We start from the raw sequence: 18,864 nt of genomic DNA on the forward strand, positions 1-18,864 counted from the left end.
GCATCATTTGATTTTAATTGAAGGACTGTTCTATTTCATTGAACTGCTAAGTAAGCTGAACAAGAGATTGTGTTTACATAAGCAAACCCCGAGTCACTATAGACTTGCTGTCACATTAAGTCAATACTTATGAAGCCTCTCTATTTAATTATTCAGTGAGGACTGACTTATTATTGTGTTAAGAGTGTGGTTAGCCTTGAGCTAGGTAGCCAGCCAGCTGAAAGATTTCTTTCAGCTTTCTCTGAATGCTGATATGGTTCTTGCTGGTGGTAAGAGGATGGGTTTCTTCCCTTTCTCCCTCCCCACCCCACCCCTCCCCTCCCCTCCTGCTCATGAGTAGAAAGAACCAGGTTTACTCCCTTGAGGAGCAGGTGGCAGGTGCCCCTACAGTGGTCACTCTCTCAAATGCTCTTCCTAGACCAGTAATTTGTCCTAAGACCCTGACATCTGAAGTCTCATTAGCCAAGTTCTTCTGCTCTTAGTTCTAGCAGCTCCAGCCTTCATTCTTCCCATTCCCAATTCTGAAGACCTCCTACTCAAAGACCCAGACCCCCTCCCCAGCTCTGCTACTCCCAACATTGCCTCTCCTTTCAACTTCCACAGAATGTGTTTCTCAGCCTCACAATCCATGCAAACCCTATTATTCCACGGCATATTATTACAAAGATTCAGATAGGTTCTTGCATCAAATCCCATTTCCTGAAATGCAACATACAGAGAAAAGGTCAGAGATGAATGTTCAGCCTCAACTGAGTGGCATTTTAGGCTTAGCATGAACTCCAGAGAGGCAGAAAGCACAGTGGCTGAGAGCAAAACCCCAGGCACCAAATCCCCTGGGTTCAACTCTCAGCTCTGCCAGTCACAAAGGGAATAGTCTAGGGCATCTCACCTTTCTGTGACTGAGCTCCTCATCCATAAAAGGAGGCAAGGAGTTTCTGGGAAGAGCAAGGAGTTTCTGGGAAGAGTAACTGAGATTCCCAAGAAGTACAAGGGACCATGCCTGGCATGCCAGCCTTGGCTGTTATGAGGAGCCCTGTGTATTTCTAGTCTAAGTCCCTGAAGGAGAAGTCCCTGGGCTTCCACAACCCATCTTTGCCACCCTGATCCCCATCCATGATCAGGATGTACTGATTTCTGCCATCTCATCTCTCCTCTCTCCCATCTCAAACCCTATAGAAACTTCAAACACACGTTCCCCAACCATGATGTTTCATACGCCTTGGTCCTGTGTTGCTTCCCTTGCCGAGAAAGCCTTCCCCAGCCATGTGCTCCTTCAACTTTCTCCAGTTCACCCTTCCAAACCCAGTTCAGGTACCAGTTCTTCCAGAAAACCTACCCTGAATGCCTTGCCCCAACTCTAATCATGTTTCACAAACTCCAATTATTGCACTTGCATCACTGTATCATAACTTACATTTTAAATATGTTTCTCCTATTAAGCTACGAGTTCCTTCAGAATAGAAACCATCTTATTCATGTTTAAACCTTCAGTGCCCAAAGAAGTGCCTGACACCCAAAAGGGACTCAGTTGCCACTGGATGGAGGGAGGAAGAGAATGATTAAGAAAAAAAAGTGGAGGGGAAGGGAGGGAAAGCAAGTGAAGGGATTGGTTGATTGGGACTGTGTCTGGAGGCACGGAGGACTTTTCTCTAAGCAGCAGGAGATCTAAGAACTCTCCTAACACCTCCCCTTGAAAAGTAAAACTATAGGCAGATCTTCAGCTAGCAGACAGCAAAATGTGTCAATGTTTCATTAACTTGAGCACCAAGATAGCTCAGCTCCCAAAAATGCCCTCCAGTGTGTCTGCCTTTTCCCCGCTTCCTCTTATCCTCCCTGGTGGTGGTTAGAAACTTGGAAAAGTGTCTCTGCTTTCTCTGATAACAGCCATTCACTAAAGGAGGCCCCAGGGGCCTGCGATAATTAACACATCCTTGAGCACCACACTTAACACAAGGAAGTGCCTTGGGACCTAGAGAGGAGAATCCAATGGGTCCCTGTGGAGGAAGGCTGGGTAGAGTGTCCACTCTGAAACATGCAGAAGGGCAAAGGAAGTCAGAGACGAGGCAGAGGATTTGGGACAAAATGCCTGCTGCACCTCTCCATGCCTAAGTGGCTGTGATACCCACACAGAAGAGTATTTGGGAGATGAAACCAAACCACCCTCTGCGAAACTAGCTCTGAAAAACAGAATTCACTGTATACCTGTTTATGATCTTTCTTCTTGGGAATAAGAAAAAGGCAGTCCAATTGCACCCAAATTCTCTTCAGCTTTCAGCACAGGAGGCAAAGCAGGGAGAAAGACACTGATGTGAGTACTGTGGGCTGGAGCCTGCCCACCACATCCCGGACCCACCAGGAAGCAGGGAGGACAAGGCATGGCTGGGGTCTGCTCTAAAAAAGCACAGGGCAAATATATTCTCAGAGCCACAGGCTTCAGGGGGCATCGGCCCCTCCATTCCAAGCCTTCTAGAGAAAACTGCGTAGACAAATATTTTTCCTAGCAGGCAAATATCTGGGCAGCTATGCCACCACTAGGAGTCTTTCTCGTTATATAGACTAATGAGAACGCTGTGCTTCTCTAGAGCAGTTTATCAAGGCAACATTCATTATAAATGACATTTTTCCTGAACTAACAAAGGATGTGAGGCTGGGGGGAACCGGTTAAAAGGAAATGTTTAGCTAATCCCAGAAACCATTCAGAAATTAATTACACACCCCCTTGCTAGCCAGCGCTTTTCCCCCTTTGTGCCCTTCCTCCTACTTGGACTCCCTGCCCTGTCCGCCCACCTCCTGGCCACCTGAGCCAGGAGCTGGGGAAGGGAGCCATGCGGGCTCCCAGGAATACGGCGCCTTAGGAGGAGGGTGAAGTCTTAACAGCAGCATCACTGGAGCATATAAGACCAGATTATTTGTGGTCCCAACTTGCTGATGCAAGATGAAAAATACAGCAAACTGCAGCTGCTGAACTCAGCTCTTTTTCTTTTTCTTCCTTCTTTTCCCTTAGCTGAGGTTAGTGTTTTACAAAAAGGACTTTACAAAAAAATAAAATCCATGAACTGGGGGGTTTCTAACCTGTCAGCTTAAGTTCAGGTGCACAGAATACGGCATCCAGGGAGGAGAGAACATGGGCCCTTGGTCTCGCCCGCATGCAGTGAGCTGTCCCACGTGTCCCCACACGCAGACCCACACAAAGTCCCTGCCGCTCCAACCGATGCATGCATGGCCACACACCCTCAGTGAAAGAGTCCCCTTTTCCCCCCAATCAGAGGCCCTCTCCCTAAGCCCTGAATCCTGGGTCCTCTCTATTTCTACCCTCCGACTCCACAACAGGTGACGACGTTAGATTTCCTTTTGACATCAGAGGATTGGGAGCCATGCCCATGGCCTGGAAGCCAAGGCCTCCCCATGTAGGCAGTGCATGCCCCAGCACTGGTTACATACAGCTACAGTCTTGCAATGAATCACCTCCCACCAGTGCCTCCCCACGTGGAGTGGGCTCGATAAAAATCAGAGGGGACACAGCAGACCACTCAGGCCAGGGAGAGCAGGCGGTCACTGCGTCCCTCTGGATTTGTTACCAACCCTCTCAAAACCTCTGCTGTCAAGAAATTGAGCATCAGGACCCAGGTGCTTCTGATAATCTGAACTGAAGCCTCTGGCTTCATCCAAGGAAAAGATAAAGCATCAGGTAGACTCTTCCCATAGGGCAGAAAGTGGATGGGACTCCTATGTAAAGTTCTAACACCAAGCAAGAAGGAACGAGGAGACTCTTAGCTCATCAAGAGTCTGAATGCATTTATCTTAGAACAGGCAGGTTCTGGCATCTGGCAAGGTTCTTCATGTCTTCTACTGAGGTCCCTCTTACCACCCTGCAGGGCTCTGCCAGGAGACAGGATATAGAAGTACAAGGTACCAAAGAAAGAAACATCTGAGTCTAAATCCAGACACAAGGAAGGACAGATCCAGGAAGAGAAGGAAGGCCAGCAAGTTCAATGGGACTGCAGAGAGCAGGAATAGATTCAGCCACGGGAAAGCTTTTTGGAGCTGGAATCTCTACATTCCCCAGAGGGCCTGGATGCATGAACAGAAGCCTTACCAGGCACCAGGACCCCAGCACAGGGCAGAAGGAGGCCCCTGAGGGCTCCACCACCAATCTCTGATTCTCTCCAGTGGGTGGAAAGAACAGCCCCCCACCCGCCCCTCCAGGTCCACTGGGAAGACTTGTGGTCCCCCCCGGGAAATTTTGCAGCAGGAGCAAGGTCGCCAAAATCACTCGCTCAGTCCTCTTCTCAACAGGCTAGAAAGTGGGCTGGCCATAAGACCATTGGCCATGCAGCACTTCCTGCAGAACAATCTCCAGTTCCTTCATCCTGCTTGTGGAGCAGGTATCTGGGGTGCTAGGTCAAAAGCAATCTTGGTGTGTCAGCCAAGGGGAGTTCCCACAGCAAGTGCCAGAAGACAGGGGCTGACTCAACAGACAAGCCCCAGGGAACGAAGTCAAACAGGGCAGAAGGAATGGAGGCTGACAGGGTAGAGTGTATGGAAAGCCAGAGACCATGGCCCAGGCTCACCAGGAAATAAGAGAGGCCATCTGCCCACAGAGCGGACAATACCCTCAGAGCTACAGAATCTGCAGGGAGAAAAGTGAACCAGGATGACTACCTCTGACCCCAGGCCCTAGGGAACAATCCTCCACTTCCTGCACAGATAGGTAACGTGTCCCAGCAGCAGAGCCTGACAGTATCTCCCTGCAGATGGTCTTGCGTGGGGGGCCTGGTGTTTCTTGGTGTTCCATCTCGCTGCCCCTTGGCCTACGGGAGATATACCAGATGTCCTTACAGGCAGACTTTCATCCAGATATTGCTGGGGGGTCGGTGTGGGGGAGCTGAGAAAAGCAAGCAGATTGCCCGTATCGCCACTCTGGAACGAAGCACCATGAGTTCTGATATATGCAAATCTGTGGCAGTGAGGAAAGTCGACCAGTGGCACAGCTAATAGGAGGACTATTCCTTGAATGGCCCTTTGATAGACTCCTCTGCAGTAGTAGGTCTGCAAGTAATGGACTGATAAAAACACTGCTGGAAGGCCTTAGACAAAGCCCTGTAAACCAGGAGGCAAACTGGGAATGGCAATTCCAGACCAGATGGCTGGTGATCTGCAAGGAAAGGGTCTGCAGGTGGTGAAGTCTGACATTTTAATGAAGGTACTCAGGGCCCTGAGACAATGGCAAGGCTGTGTGCATGGAAACAACATAAAGGAAACCAAAAACAATCCCATCCCAGGAGCATTCAGGAGTTGGCAGGGGAAGTATTAGCCCCCTTGACACCTCCCCGCTAAAGGCCCACCCCTAGGCTCAAATACAGGCAGCACATGGAATGGCATCATACAGAGTCCCTGATAGTGGAGGTCTCTGTGGGACACATACGATGTTTTGCCTTGGCTGCAATGGCCAGCAGCAATGGGGGCCTATCCTCTAGTTCCTGGACACTGGCACAGTCCCTGGACACCAGCACAATCCTTGGACACTGGCCTTCCCAGCTAGACCTTCCTCCTACTTACCCTCACACTGCAAACCTTCCTAAACCCATCCTGCTTGACTGACTCTGATTTGAAAGGGATTTGCAGGGGACAGCAACAGACATGAGTGAAGGATATCACCCAAGCTTCCATCTTCAAAGCAGAGCCAGCCAGTCTGGAGAGGCTGAGGAGCCAAAACTAATACCAGTTCATCTCAAGAAGATTCCTGACTTCCTCCCGAAGCAGAGACCTCAGGGCTGGGTTGTTCCGATCGAGCTCCTGACGAAGAGTGAGACTTGCAGAGCAGATCCTACCACAAAGCAATCGGCAGCTGTGGTCAGCAACAGGATACTGAAGGGCCTCAGTGGCTTCGAGAGGGCAAGAGGCCAGGGCAGAAGCCCTTCACGGAAGGCCAGTGAATGCCCAGCCTGGGGCAGGGAGACAGCCACCAGTATGCTGAGCCAGCCAAGACACTCAGGCTGAAACCTGTACTTTAGAAACCTGTATTTTTATGGTTTATGTTTTCTATAATTTCCTTTTAGTCCTATCTTTATATTTACTAAGAGACCAACCAAACTCAAAATAAATAAATAATATCCAACAATTTTGAGTGTTTACTAGGTGTTTGCTGAGCACTCTAAAAGCATTAGTGCATTTAATCCTCATGAACACCCTGAGACACACAGGTAGTGCAAAATTCCCCACTTTACAGAGAAGGAAGCTGAGGTTTAGAGCAACTAAATGACTTGTGGCACAGCCAGGAAGTGTGGGGCCTGGACTTGAGCCCGGGTCTCTCTGTGGTGCAAGCCCAAGGCCCGCCTGGCCTCTCAGAGGCATGCACAGGTTGAGGCTGCTGTTCCAACACGCATCCAGCATCACTCTCTGGGGTTGGGTGTGGTAACAGCAGCAGAATCCAAGAGAGACCCCAGGATGGGAGTGACAGTCACAAGGGCAGAGCCAGAGCTGCCTGATCTCAAACGCTGTGGCTCTCTCTCCTGAGAGTTCCCCTGAGCTAGGCACTGGGTTTTGCTGCCAAGAGGAAAGCCAGGCCCTTTCAAAGAGGTAGCCCCCCTATTCTTCGCCTCTGCCCTCAAAACAGTGGTCTATTTCCAGCACCTCCCTCTGCCAAGAACACCGCAGTCATCCCTCACCCCAGGGGGACTCCACCCCACCCTCTCCAACCAGAGCTCTGGCACCCACCCACTTCCTCTCCCTTTGCTCAGAAATCCCCCTTCCCGTTTCCAGGTCTTCCTTAAGCTGTACCTGCGCATCCGAGCCCCTGCTGCCCAGCTCTCGGGGGATATTAACTGTCATGAAGGCAGCCGGGTACCACCCACCTCAGGGATCACAGGAACATGAACAAGACAGTCCTTCTCTGGCTGGGGACAGCCCCTGGAGAAGCATGAGAAATCCCACCTCACTAGCTTCCTAGGGCAGCTGTAACAAATCACCACAAACTCGGTGGCTTAAAATAACACAAGTTTGTTCTCTCACAGTTCTGGAGGCCAGAAGTCCAAGATCAAGGTGTTGGCAGGACCTTGCCTCCTCTGAAGGCTCCATGGAGGGGCCCTTCCTTCCCTCTTCTGGCTTCTGGTAGCGCCCAGCATCCCGTGGCTTGTGGCTGCACCACTTCAACATCTGTGTTCATTGTCTCACCGCCTTCTTCCCTGTGTCTCTATGTGTCCTCCCATCTTATAAGGACACCGGCCACTGGATTTAGGGCACACCCTAATGTGGCATGATCTTGTCTTAATTACATCTGCAAAGACACTATTTTCTTTTCTTTTTTTTTTTTTCAGACAGAGTCTCACTCTGTCTCCCAGGCTGGAGTGCAGTGGCCCAATCTCGGCTCACTGTAACCTTCGCCTCCCTAGTTCAAGCAGTTCTCTTACCTCAGCCTCCCGAGTAGCTGGGACTACAGGTGCGTGCCACTACACCTGGCTAATTTTGTATTTTTAGTAGGGACTGGGTTTCACCATGTTGGCCAGGATGGTCTCAATTTCATGACCTCGTGATCCACCTGCCTCAGCTTCCCAAAGTGCTGGGATTACAGGCGCGAGTCACCGTGCCCAGCCCTAAAGACCCAATTTTCAAACAAAGGCCACATTCTGAAGTTCCAGGTGGACATGAATGTTGGCAGACATTATTCAACCCACTACACTCATCAATCCCCTTCTGTTTCTACGAGGTGTTTGGTCTCACTTCCCTCACCCCAATTTGATTCAGATGCAGGCTGAACCCTCTGTGTGCCCAGACTGAGTGCTCACTCCTCCAAGGAGAGGCTTTCGCTCTCCAGGGTCACAGGCTCTGTTGCCACTTGGGGCTGGGTCCTACCTCCCATGGGAGCGGGGGACAGGGCCTCCCTTGCCTCTGCTAGGGGCTCCTCTATGTAAGAACAGAGGATGGGGGTCTCTCCAGGTGCAGTCCCCAGGCCTTGGACTTTGCGTGACTCACTGGGGCGTAGGTCCCAGTGTGCTCCTCTCCTCCATGTGCTCTGCCAGGGCAGAAGTCTGTGGGGCTTGAGCCTCAGCGTACCACGCCTGGACACCACCTCCCCATCACGGCCCCCTGCAGGAGGCAGGCTGGATGACCAAAGGCATGGGTTCCTAGATTCCCAGTGCCCTTTCCCCAGGGCCAGGCGTGCTCCGGACCAGGGTTAGACAGGCCATGTCAGCCAGAACAGCGGGGTGGACGCTGCTGCTCCTCATCTACCTGCAGACAGCAGCCTCCCCTCTGGGCCTCCCTCAGTCTTTGAGGCCCAGGCCAATCGTCTGTCCTCTCCTTACCACTGCAGTCTCTGCAATGACAGCCCATGTCCAGGGACTGTCTGGATTCATGGAAAATACTTTGATTATTTTCCAGAGGATAAACAAATGGGGGTTATTTCCATAGTAAAAATGCCAGCTGGATATTAAAACAAAAGTGTGCAGATGTACTGTGCAGATGAGTCTGGGCTGCTCTTCAGCCCAGGCACACTCCTTCTACCATAGGAAGAGTTCTAGAAAATGCACGGGCAGGGGCAACATCAGAAAACAAACTCCTCATCACACACATTAGGCACATGGTAATAGACGGTCAAAAGTAATTTAGTTTGTGGGACTCCCCGTCCACAGGCCACCACACAGCACTGATTCCAGGTACGGGCCAGGATGTGCCTGCCCACTGTGGTTCTCAACCCTCACCATGAAAAAATCCCCCAAGGAACCCAGGACACACTGGCTTCCCAGGCCCTACATCCAAGGATTCTGTTTCCACAGGTTTTAGGAGGGACCCAGGAACAAGCTGTTTTGTTTGCCCAGGCTGAAGTGCAGTGGTGTGATCCTAGCTCACTGCAACCTCCGCCTCCGGGGTTCAAGCAATTCTCCTGCCTTAGCCTCCCAAGAAGCTGGGATTACAGGTGTGCACCACCAAGCCCAGCTATTTTTTGTATTTTTAGTAGAGACGTGGTTTCACCACATTGGCCAGGCTGGTCTCCAACTCCGACCTCAGGTAATCCACCCCCCTTGGCCTCCCAAAGTGCTGCGATTATATGCAAAAGCCATGGCACCTGGCCAGGAACTAGCATTTTCATAAGCACCATGATGGATGGAGATGTGGCGTCCACGGACCATATCTGGAGACAAAGTGCAGGATGCATGGAAAATACAACCCTCAGAATAGGCCCTGCTTCAGGTTTCCGCTCGACCTTATCATAAGCCATGTGACCCTGGCCAAGTCCCTTAAAATCTTTAATCCTGTGTCCTTATCTGAACACAAAGAAATTCTAAGAGTGGCGACCTCAAAGGGTTATAGAGTACGTATGCACGGTTTGACATGGAAATTCCTAAAATGGTAACACAGTGGCTAACACACAAGAGCTCACTCAGGGTCACCTTAGTACTACTGGATGGAGGGGGCAGTTCTCCTCTGCAGCCTTGCTGTCTGGGGTCTGGACAGCAGAATTGGGCATTTAGGCCTGTGCCCAAGTGGCAGATTCCACAGTGGTGCCCACCACATGGGGCAGTTCAAGACCAGAGCAGGACAAGGCCAACCCAGGCCTGGAAAACAAGGCAACCCAGGTGACTTTGCTCATCTCTGTCTCCCTGGGCCTTTACTTAGCAGTCATAAATGTCTCGGCCTGGTTGTGGCTGAGCTGTGGGGCATTAGAAAGTTGAGAGGAGCCAGGTGTGTTGGGTCATGCTGTAATCCCAGCTACTCGGGATCCTCAAGTGGGAGGATCACTTGAGCCCAGGAGCTTGAGGCTGCAGACACCACTGCACTCCAGCCTGGGCAACAGAGTGAGACCCTGTCTCTATCTATTTGCTTTAAAAGTGGATAGGCATTCCCCCTGGGACCTGAGTATTAAAGGGAAACAGGGCTGCCCCTCCCCTCCAGGCCAACACGGAATGGCTGAGGTCCCCTCCAAAAGATCCCCAAGGGAAAGAAGGTCTCAGAGAGTGACAGCGGGGCCTGGGAGACCTGCCTGCCCTTCCTCGAACTTACAGATTTCCCCTCTTCACATCTGCAGAGAAACTGGGCTTCACCGTCATTAAAGAAGACGGCAGTTTCCTTACAGAAGGAGCACCTACAATGTTGTCAAAATCCACAGACACATACAGACAAGCTCGCAGGGGAATCCCTTTCTCAAGCCCACACACACTTGTTCGCTCACACACCCTGGTATAAACCCACATTCACAGCCCAAAGAATCCACACACTGAGTCTCCCCTCCCTTCCACCGCCACCCCCAACGGACTTCTCAAAGAGTCACCAGAGAACGACTTTCCTCTCCACTCTTCCAGAGACCACATCCCACCCTGGCCTGCCTGGAGCTCCTGTTTCCGGGCCTAGGAAGCACACATACTAAACAGAACAACTGTTCTGCTCAACAGGACTGCTCCCAGACCCAGCAAGCCTGGAATTAGGGAGGCAGAGATCCCACCACACTCTGGGGAATCCAGGGAGGAGGAGGAGCTACAGGGTGGACCCCCCAAGGGCCTCTCTTGGTGGGAGGGGTGGCCTTGTAAAGGTGTTTCCTGGGTTCTCAGTGTTATGGCATGAGAAGGGCTTAGAAACCAGATCACCCAGCCAGGTGCGGTGGCTCGCACTTGCAATCCCAGCACTTTGGGAGGCTGAGCTGGGTGGATCATCTGAGATCAGGATTCGAGGCCAGCCTGGGCAACATGGTAAAACCCCATCTCTACTAGAAATACAAAATAAGCCAGGCATGGTGGCACATGCCTGTAGTCCAGCTCCTCGGGAGGCTGAAGCAGGAGAATTATTTGAACCCGGGGGGTGGAGGATGCAGTGAGCCGAAATAATGCCATTGCACTCCAGCCTGGGCAACAAGAGCAAAACTCTGTCTCAAAAAAAAAAAAACCCCGGTTACCCATCCTCTCGCAACAGAAATGAAGGAGCTGCAGCCAGAGGGGGACGTGGGTTACCCAAGGTCCCTCCTCGGCCCCTATCTGCATCACAGAGGGAGCAAGGGTTTGAGCCTTCCATGCCAATGCAGAAAGAGAGACCCTCTCCTAATTCTCCCAGTGGCTCCTAACTGTCCGGGTGCCTCTCTAGCACCATCACCCTCACACATACAAACGCACACAGATACTACACTCAGTGTCTCTCTCACACATACAAACGTACACAGATACTACGCTCAGAAACACACACAGTCCACCCAAGTTCACTCAAACCTGCAGAAGCACAAGGCTGGCAGAATGGTCACAGAATGCACAGCCCTCACGGTCCTACCTCCCAGGGCAGCACGTGCTTTATTAATGCCCTGAGCCCATGGTTCTCCTCAAACCGTACCTTCCCTCTTTCCTTTCCCCACATTTCAGAAATAAGGTAAATCATAGCGTAGGAAGCACAGAATTTGAGATAAGTATTAATTATCAAGATAAAGGAGCAGGTCCAGAGAGGTTCCATGCATTCCTCATGGTTTCCACAGTGAGACGGGGTAGATTTTGGGCTGGGATCCGGGAATTCTGGCCCCAGGATCCTTCCCTTCCTCGTGCTGCAGACACTAACTCAGCTTGCATGTCCCCTCGTTTGAAAGGGGCCCTGCCATGTGATGCCCTCTTTCTGCCTGATCCTCCCAGCACCCCCGTCTAGAACAAGTGTTACTGTCACCACCAACTTGCCCATCGTCACATGGTGAGGCAGTGACAGCTTTAGCATGAGAGCCTCGTCTTCTGAGTCAATGTTCTATGCTGGTGCCATAACCCCACCCACTGAGACCAAACCGCCCTCATCAAACCCTGGGACCCACAGTCTGTGACAAAAACAGGGTCAAAATATGTTAGGTCACCAAGGAGAGCTGAGAACGATGACGATGTGGCCATGTCATTTAGCAAAGAAACAGAGAGGAATCTTGGAAGGTCCATCATCCATATCCATCTCAATGGCCAACTCTAACTCCAAAAGGCCTTCATATGCCCTCTTCTCCCTTTTCCAAAGTCATTTAAAATATATTTTTTAATCTAAAAGGGCTCCGCCAAAACAGCACACTCGTAGGTCACTCATCTGGCAGCCTGCCAGGAATGAAGAAGTCCCCTGAACAGACAAGTCTTCCCCAAAACAGATCGTTTACTCCTAAGAAAATCCTTTATGCCCCTTGTTAAAGTCTAACGGCTCCTCATGCACACGTAATTCCGATGTGTTCGGTTATCTGGTTTTCTGTGCCACAGAAAACCCGCGAAGGAGAAAGAATGATGGAAGAAAGCTCCGAGGGGCAGATAGAACCTGCAGCAAGAAGTGACAGCAAACAGCGAAGGAGACAGAAATACCAGAAAAGCAAACAACAATGACTCAAAAGTCACAGTATCTGGGGTTCATTACCGTGGGGTCCAACCGTTCCATGTAAGTCAGTAGCACCTGAAGGCATGGCATACACCATTGTGCGGGTTTACCCAGAGTCAAGAATAACACTGTGTCACCAAGAAAAGGTGAAGGCATCTTCCACTATCTCTGTTTAAGGAGACAAAGAGCATTTAAGAACTTCCCAAGTATTTATGGGCCCTGAGTCATCGGGCCAGGCCCTGGGCCCAATGCAGGGGTGAGTGAACATGCCCTTGCAGGCCAGGAGCTCCTGGTGTCACTGCATAGAACACGGTAGAGAAGGAAGCTGGTTCTTACCTTCCTATAGACACAGCAGGGGAGACGGAAAATAAATGAGATGTGTTTTCCCTTCGCCTCCATGTGTCCCTTCCAGGGGACAAGCAGGACTTTGAGGTCGGGAAGTCTCGTTGTCTCTGTCACTAAGAAGAGGCCTCATTTTCAGAGGCCGTAAGAAGAATGGTCAAGAGCTAGAGATGCCCAGAGCCTGCCAAGTGGAGTGGCCAGCAGGTGGGAAAGGCCACTGTCCTATGGCCCAGATGCAAGGCACTGGCAGCTGCAGAACAGGGAGCCCCATGGCTGTGAGGGATGAGTCTGCAGAGAGGGGAGGGGGGTATCTCTCTGTGCAAATCCAGGGTCATTGGAGTTTACAGCCATGGGGGGCAAATGGGTCCACCCAGGGCAGAGCCCCCAGCAGATGCTAAAGGATCCACTGGGGAGCCCCCATGACACCAGCAGGAGGAGGTGCAAGAGCACAGATTAGCCTCGTCTATAAGTCCTGTGAGCCCAGTCCGAGGGTCCTGCAGGCCACAGACAGGAGCGGCTGGGTTCACTGCGGCTACATTTCCTGCTAGCCAGGCTAGGCAGGAGGAACTTGAAGGAATTCAAAAAACTGGGAAATGAAAACACCCCTAGAGTATTGTGGAGCTAAATCCACACACGTAACCACTTCAACACATAAGAACAGCTCTGAAAGGGAAAAGATGGACAGGCTTCACAGAGCTAAGGAATGCGCACTTCCAAGGCAGGGGAACCTGTTCCTGCAAGACCCCAGAGGCAGGAAAGCCAGAGGCAAGTCACCCATTCAGGGAGGCCAGGGGTGCCAGGAAAGGCCAGTGCAGATGTGGAAACCGAGGCAGGAGGTCTTGGCACCCAGATTCTTCTGAGACAGAGTCAGGAGAGCCCTGGGGTATGAGTGCAATGAAAAGTTCATTCTGAGGACTTATCTGCTGGCTGCCGGCTGCCGGCTGCCGGGCTGTTTGATTGCAAAATCCATTTCCAAATGGCCTGCTCGTTTGTGAGAAGCTACAGGGGACTGTATATCAGGAGACGCCACCCGCTGAAACGTTCCGCATCCCAAGCACCCAGCTTCCTCCGGCTGCAGCCGCTCCTGGTCCACGCAGACCCACCCTGCAGGCATTGACCTCCCCTGCCTTTCCCAAGCTCCCCGAAGATCATCTGATGAGCAGACACTTACCCCACACCCAGGACCTGGCCTCCCGGAAGCCCAAGATCAGGGAGAGGAGGGTCCTTTCTCATGAGAATGAGCAGGTGACAACTCACTGCCTTCTTCCCCAGCATCTGCTTAGAATGAAAGGTAGAAGCCCACACTCCCACCATGGAGCCCTCGTCCTGCACCCCAAGCCTGATGATCTGCCCATTCAATTATTCGAGGAGAGAGAGGGCGAAGGGAGAGAAAGCCCCAGCCCCTCCCCCATTTTAAACACCTGGCAGGTTATCCCAGGCCCAACAGGAACCACGGCTGAGCCGGGGGCCACTGGATACCCTGCTCCAGTTAAAATACATCTCTCTGCAGCATTCAGAAAATAGCTATCTACAGTATTGCTTTCAGCTATAATGGAAAACTGATGGCTTTTATCTCCCCAACTTTATGACTATTGATGGGATAGAGGCTGAGGTTTGATGACCGTTTAATAGCCGACCCCGCGCAGTTAGAGGAGCATCAGAAAGCAATGAAAGCGCCGACATGATTGTCTGGCAGAGAATCCTCCGCTGAGGTCCAGGAAGCAAAACAACCACCCTCCCCAGGCTCCAACAAAAGAAAAAAATCAAAGTCATCATCATTTCTGTTTCTTCCCCCTCCTTTCTGCCATTGACCTCTGGGAGGTGGATCCACAGAGGAGGGAGGGCGGGGAACCAGAGCGATGCAGGCCTGAGTCCTCATGGAGAAAGGGGACCATGCTTTCTGAACTGGGGGCCGCCACCAATGGGCTCCCCAACACCCCAACCCCTTCCTGCAAAGCCAGCAGCGTGCAGTGGACCGGCCTGGCTTCTGGAAGGAGTGGAGGGGCTCGGGGCAGTCTGTTGGGCTCCCTGGGAAACAGCTGGAAGAAAAGGGAAGGAAGCAGAGGCAGTTTCCCTTTTGCCAAGATTGGGTTAGCCTGAAATCCAGCTGGTGTTACGACCTTCTACCCGCAGCTAGAAGCTAGAAGCCACTGCCAGGGCTCCGCATGTATCCAAGCACCCAGCCTTCCTTGCCACTCTGCCCCTGCTGCCTTCCTAGGGTCTACCCAACAGCCAGACCTTTTTCCCACTGGAACCAGACCAGGTCTGCTGGCCAGCAGAGGCACTGGGAAACATCACATTTTTGAACTTTGCAGCATTCCAACTACGTTCACAGTGGTTCTCTTTTTATCTGCAACAGCCTAGTGAGGTGTTCTGGACAGATTTGATTCTGTCCATTCTTTTTAATAAGGAAACTAAGGGTTAAAGGTGGGATATCTCCCAAGACTGGGGCCCAGGTTTCTGACTCACTCTCTAGTTCGCCCTATGCATTGGAAGCTGCCTCGAAGAACAGGGCACCTGCCCAGGGAGGCGAGACCTGACCTTTTGTCTGGGTCCTGTCACTCCTTAGCTGGGTGACATTGGGCAAGTAACTTTACCTCTCTGGACTTCACCTTCTTTTGTCTATCAGATGAAATTCTGCTGATGATCTTTTGTATCTCCTCTGTTGCAAGGTGTGAAAGGAAAATATCGTGGCCCCCAAAATCATGAAGATCAAGGGAAAACTCAAGCTGGGAACTGCTCAGGGCAAACCTGCCTCCCATTCTATTCAGAGTCGTCCCTCTGCTCACTGAGAACAGAAGCTCCAAAGAATGCAACCCTTTGTCTCTCATCTTTCGGAAACCCCCTCCCCGCTTCCACCGCCTTTCCGGACCACACCAGTGTTCATCTTACATATACTGATTGATGTCTTACGTCTCCCTAAAATGTATAAAACCAAGCTGTGCTCTGACCACCTTGGGGACATTGTAGTCAGGACCTCCTAAGGCTGTGTCACGGGCTCACGTCCTCAGCCTTGGCAAAACAAGCTTTCTAAATTGACTGAGACCTGTCTCAAATTTTCAGCATTCACAAAGGTGAAGTCTCAGATCCTGTGGAGTCCATCAACCATGTTTTCAGGCACAACGACGTCTTCCAAGGCCCCACAGTCACTGCCTTTCTCAACAGCACACATCTATCCTATCCCATCGTGAATGTGTAGAAAGATGTGGAAACCAATGCCCCCCATCCACCCCTGCCAGGCCCCTTGCTATGCACCATAATACCAGCGACCACCTCTATACCAGTTCTCCTTCAAACACACACACAGGGGATGAGGCAGAGTGCTCGGGCCAGTAGGCAAGGCGGTCCAGGGCACAGAGAGCCGCTGTGTGGAGACCCACCCTTCCCCACCCACTGCTGGTGCTGAGTCTGGTCTCTCTGAGGACCTCCTACTGGCCCAACCTCCTTAAAGGCAAGGTTTCATATGCCCAAATGAAAGCAACAAGAATATGGCCGGGTGTTCATTATTGTGTTGTTTTCATTTTTCTTGAGACAGGGTCTGTACTCTGTCACCCAGGCTGGAGTGTCATGGCATGATCATAGCTCACTGCAGCCTTGCCTGCCCTCCAGGGCTCAAGCAGTCCTCCCATCTCAGCCTCCCGAGTAGCCAGGACTACAGGCCCATGCCACCACACCCAGCTAATTAAAAAAAAAAAAAAATTGTAGAGATGGGATCTCACTATGTTACCCAGGGCTGCTCTTGGACTCCTGCCTCAGTCTTCAAAGTGCTTGGATTCCAGGTGTGTAAGCTGAAGCACCTAGCCACACTCTTGTTGCTTTCAAGAAACTGAAACTGCCCAGAAACACTCCCCACCTGCTGTGAAGACCACTGGTTCACTTGGGTTCCCTCACCTCCCTTCCCCTTGGGAAGTCCCACGTCGGGGATCCAAGAGCTCTCCGAGGGTCTTACTGCCTATGCATCCCCTTCCCCTGGAAAGCCTAGCACATGGCTGTTTCCTACCATCTGGCAGGCTCGGGTCCAGACATGCATTTCTTAAATGAGAGTAGATGGACAAGTGTGCAAAGCCAAGCTGTTCAAGTATCCACAGGGACCCACACCCATCAGGAAAAACCAGACTCTCATAAAAGCCAGTGGGAAAATGTTAACAATGTATTTAGAGAGAAAAGCCTACAAAACAACACATACTGTGTGACATCATTTTTGTTCAAACATGTATATGCACCTAAAAAAATAGCTGAAAGTGTATATTCTCCAAAATGCTAGCCATGGCTTATTCTGGGGTGTTAGGAATGAAGATAATTTCTACTTTCTTTAGGTATACCTTTCTGTCTTGTCTGATTTTTTTTTTAATTTTTTAGAGACAGGGTCTCACTCTGTTGCCGTGCTAGAATGCAGTGGCAAGATCATAGCTCACAGCAGCCTCAAACTCCTGGGCCCAAGCGATCCTTCCATGTCGACCTCTAGAGTAGCTGGGACTAGAGGCAGGCACCACCGTATCTCGCTGATTTTTTCCTTCGTATTTTTAATAGAGACAGTGTTTCACTATGTTGCCCTGGCTGGTCTCAATCTCCTGGCCTCAAGCAATCCTCCTGCCAAAGTACTGGCATTATAGACATGAGCCACCATGCTCTGTCCTGAAATTATTTTTATAATGAGCACATAGGGCTTTTATAATCAACAAAAGCAGTAAAGTGAATTTCATTTTGAGAATTAGGGGGAAAAAGTAAGAGAAAAGAAGGAAAGGAAGAGATGAGGGGAGAGGGAGGGGAGGGAGTGATTAGGAAAGGGAGGTGAGGGATGGGGAGGGGAGGGGAGAGGAGAGGAGAGGAGAGGAGAGGAGGAGGGAGGGAGGGAGGAGAGGAGGGGAGGGAGAGGGGAGGGGAGGGGAGGGGAGACCTCCAAGAGCACATCATCTATTCCTTTCACCTGTCCCAAGAGACAGCTGGTCTGAGTTACACATGCTCAGAAGGGACCTAAAAGAGCCCCCTTCCCCAACACTCCTCTGATGCTGGCAAGGGGACCTGCAGCCTCTGCCCCTCTGAGGTGGGGAACTCATTACCCAACAGAGCAAGTCACCATAATTTCCAACATGATCATAGAGTTAGTTCAAGACCAGCTTGGCCAACATGGCGAAACCCCATCTCTACTAAAAATACAAAAATTAATGAGGCATGGTAGCACGTGCCTATAGTCCCAGCTACTTGGGAGGCTAAGGCTGGAGAATCGCTTGAACCTGGGAGGTGGAGGTTGCAGTTAGCCAAGATCGCACCATTGCAGTCCAGCCTGGATGACAGAGTGAGACTGTCTCAAAAAAAAAAAAACACAAAACACAAAACACAAACAAACAAAAAAAACAGTTATTGGCAGGAGTGGTGTCGTGTGAGGATTTAGTGTAACTCCTAATCTAGGACCCCTTCCACTTGACTCTACTTCATGCAGTTATCAAACAACACCTTTGGAGAACCCTGAGCCGGCTGGAATTGAGGACTGGTAGGTGTGGGGCCCGGGAGGAACAGGGGAGCCCCTGCCTGTTCAGTGTCTCCCAGGATGTCCCAAATCTCCAACCTTACACGCACAGACTCTCCTCCCTCAGCCGGCACCTTCTGCCCTGAGCAGGACAGTCCCGCCGTCCCGGAGGCTCAGTCCTGCCTCCCACTCCCGTCCTCTTCTCCCAGAAGCCTCTGCCCAGGACAGCCTCCCTCACTCTGGCGCCCGCCAAAGGACCCTGTCTCTACACCGCTCTCCCTGGCTCTTCCAGCCCCATGGCTTCCCTTCTCAGAATGCCTGCAGCGAGCAGTTTAATCCTTACAACACCTAATTAAACAGGGCCTCCTCTTCGTAGTTAACAGTGGTTCACACGGGTGAGCCCTGTCTCCCCAAATGAGCTTAAACACTCTTTGAAGGAATGATGTTTACCACGTGCCTGTGTGCCAGGCACGATGCTCGCTGCTTTTCATGCATTATTTCCCTTAATCCCATAATCTCCATCCCAAGCCCCTGCCTCTCTCCCAAACTCCCAGATACACAAACACTTTTTGGATTTGACATTTCCTCTTGCATGTTCCGAAGGCTTTCAAATAAGTCTGAAACCCAAACATTGTCCCTCCCTGCCAGACAAGGACCACCAGCTCCCCCTCCTCCCCCTCCCCCTTCTTATCCCCCTCCCCCTGTTCCTCCTCCTCCCCACCCCCTTTTCTCAGGTGACAACCTCACCAGCCAGT

At 51.3% G+C, this 18,864-nt stretch overlaps 1 protein-coding gene across 2 annotated transcripts in view; it reads right to left on the reverse strand.

Annotated features, from left to right (window-relative positions):
- The window catches only part of GFRA2 (GDNF family receptor alpha 2), a 102,844-nt gene that overhangs the window by 29,178 nt on the left and 54,802 nt on the right, over positions 1–18,864 (reverse strand). The window lies entirely within an intron of this gene.

This window comes from Rhinopithecus bieti, unplaced genomic scaffold, assembly GCF_001698545.2.
Source record: "Rhinopithecus bieti isolate Rb0 unplaced genomic scaffold, ASM169854v2 scaffold_9383, whole genome shotgun sequence".
NCBI lineage: Eukaryota > Metazoa > Chordata > Mammalia > Primates > Cercopithecidae > Rhinopithecus > Rhinopithecus bieti.